The sequence below is a fragment of the Triticum aestivum genome, chromosome 7A (assembly GCF_018294505.1).
Source record: "Triticum aestivum cultivar Chinese Spring chromosome 7A, IWGSC CS RefSeq v2.1, whole genome shotgun sequence".
Lineage (NCBI taxonomy): Eukaryota > Viridiplantae > Streptophyta > Magnoliopsida > Poales > Poaceae > Triticum > Triticum aestivum.
Genome location: NC_057812.1, coordinates 26968575 through 26970919, shown reverse-complemented (window position 1 = coordinate 26970919; position 2345 = coordinate 26968575).

Sequence of the window (2345 nt, the reverse complement as noted above, 5' to 3'; positions counted from 1 at the left end):
CCCGGTATCATCATAGATGTGGTCGGCTCCTACTTCTATGACAAAAAATCATGACAGAAAATGGGCTTTTCGTCCTGGGCGGGCCGGAGACGCAGCTGCATGACATTCTTTGGGCCGTCCATGATGGAAAAAACCGTGGTAGAAGCGAGGGCGAGGAAAATTTCGGGGAGTTCCCGGTTACGGTGGGAGGTCGGGGGCCGAGCAATGCGCGTTTCTCTCATATACGTACGCGCGTGTGCGCGTGGCGTTGGCTCTAACTGAACCCAAGCAAGGCGTTGGGCTCTAACCGAACCCGAGCGATTGCACTGCAGGCTACGCATTACTGAATTCGAGCGATCGATCGATGGCTGTTAACTGAACCCGATCGAGCGATTCCTTCGCTACTGCTGCTAACTGAAGCCGATCGATGCTGCCTCTAGATGAACAGTGAGCGTTGCGGGGGGTGGGGGGGTGGGGTGGTGGTGGATGAACAGTTCCCAGTGGGGGTGGATGAACAGGACCCCGTGGTGTTGCCTCGGGATGAACAGGACCCCGATTGATCGAGCCGGTTGGGGCTGGATGAACACGACCCCGTGGAGGGCTGGATGAACAGGACCACCCCGTGGAGGGCAGGATGAACAGTAGACGGTGGAGGGCAGGATGAACACTAGCCCGTGGAGGGGTGGTTGAACAGGAGCCCGTGGAGAGGGCTGGTTGAACAGTAGCCGGTGGAGTAGCGCGCGGTGGAGGCTGGATGAACAGGAGCCCGTGGATGGACAGTCGCAGGTGGAGGCTGGAGGAGGTCGACGGTGGATGAACAGTAGCTCGCGGAGGCTGGAGGGGGTCGACGGTGGGGCGGCGATGTGTGCGCTGCGGCGCAGCCAGCCGTGGGAGGCGCAAGCATGCGGCCCCGCCGGCGCTGGTTTGGTTTTGGCGGCTGGAGGAAGACAGGACTAAAGAAACACGACAGACTGTAAAAGCAGCAGGAGTACTTAACAACCTTAACTGAAACTAGTAGGGGTGCTTAACAACCAAAGCTGAAACCAGTATGAGTACTTATACATGTTCAACCGTACAAAGCACGCCTCGAATAGTGCTACTTTTCCTACAGTTAACCAAGGGTGAGGCCGCCAAGCCCCAGGACAAGGCCCAGGCGCCACCCCGTGCATCCACAACCTTCTGAAAGCGGCTTCATCTCGCAACGTGGTCAATAAACAGGATATTCGCTTTAGAGCCATGGAAAAGTATGAACATAATCTTCTGTCCTATTCTTCAAGATGGACGGGCCTTCATTATTTGAGACCACCCATGAATAAGTATCTTTTCACCTCCAAGGGGAATTGAGTAGGTCGACATAAACATCATGTTGTGACCAAGCGCAAGTCTGACCCGACCATGGTCAGGCATCTGTATAGGAACAATAGAACTCGGCAGTTCCTGTTTCAAGAAGATCACAACTGTAAAACTGTGTATAAGCAATAGTTTATGAACAACATATATAACAGAAAACAGCTCGTATCATAAGTTTCTCTACATAGTTGGACCTGTTCAACGAGTGCACCAGTGGCACACATATCCCATGTGGCCTTCCACCATTGAAACGCCCCACAAGGACCTCAAGACGATCAATAAAGTGTAGGAACTTGTGGATGTCGATCCAGTCAACTTCAGTGCCATTAGTAACAATCGAGTTATTACAGAGTAACAAACGAGCAGACCGCTTAACTCTGAAAAAACCTACACGTGCCACCAATTATAAGAAAATATTAGTTAGAAGTAGCATCTTCGTGAGAGATTCGTTGCTACTTCTAAAGTTAAATTGTGATTAGTTAGACAGAATAGGTGGATTAAGATGTAATTGAGGCAACAAGCAAGAACCAGATACAAAACTAACATGGATGAACAATTGGAACGACGTCGGGGTGGAAGATCCTAGTGAAGATGAGACCAGGTTCTGCTATTTCCATCAACATTCGTGCGCCAACTTTCAGTCCGTAACACTTGAGAAAGTTTATCCAAGTTCGGCCATAAAAAAGCAGCGATCTTCTTGGTTCATGAACCCAACCCGGAACTTATATACATGGCTTGTCTTCACTGTGACCATTAAACTAGTTTATTCAGTTATGGCAAGGCCGAGCATCTTGAGTACATGTGTTCTGGCAGAGCAAATAATACACTGCAGGAAAAATAATATAAGAACACAACATGTTCAAAAAAACCCCACCCCCGCGGATAGAAAAGAGGATTCTAGGAACATACTGTACGCATTTCAAAATGATGTGTTAGGATGAGAAGGAACAAGTGTGGAGTCTCGCCGAGGGCGCAGAAACCTATAGGGTACTCACACTTTGGGCACTGCAAATGAA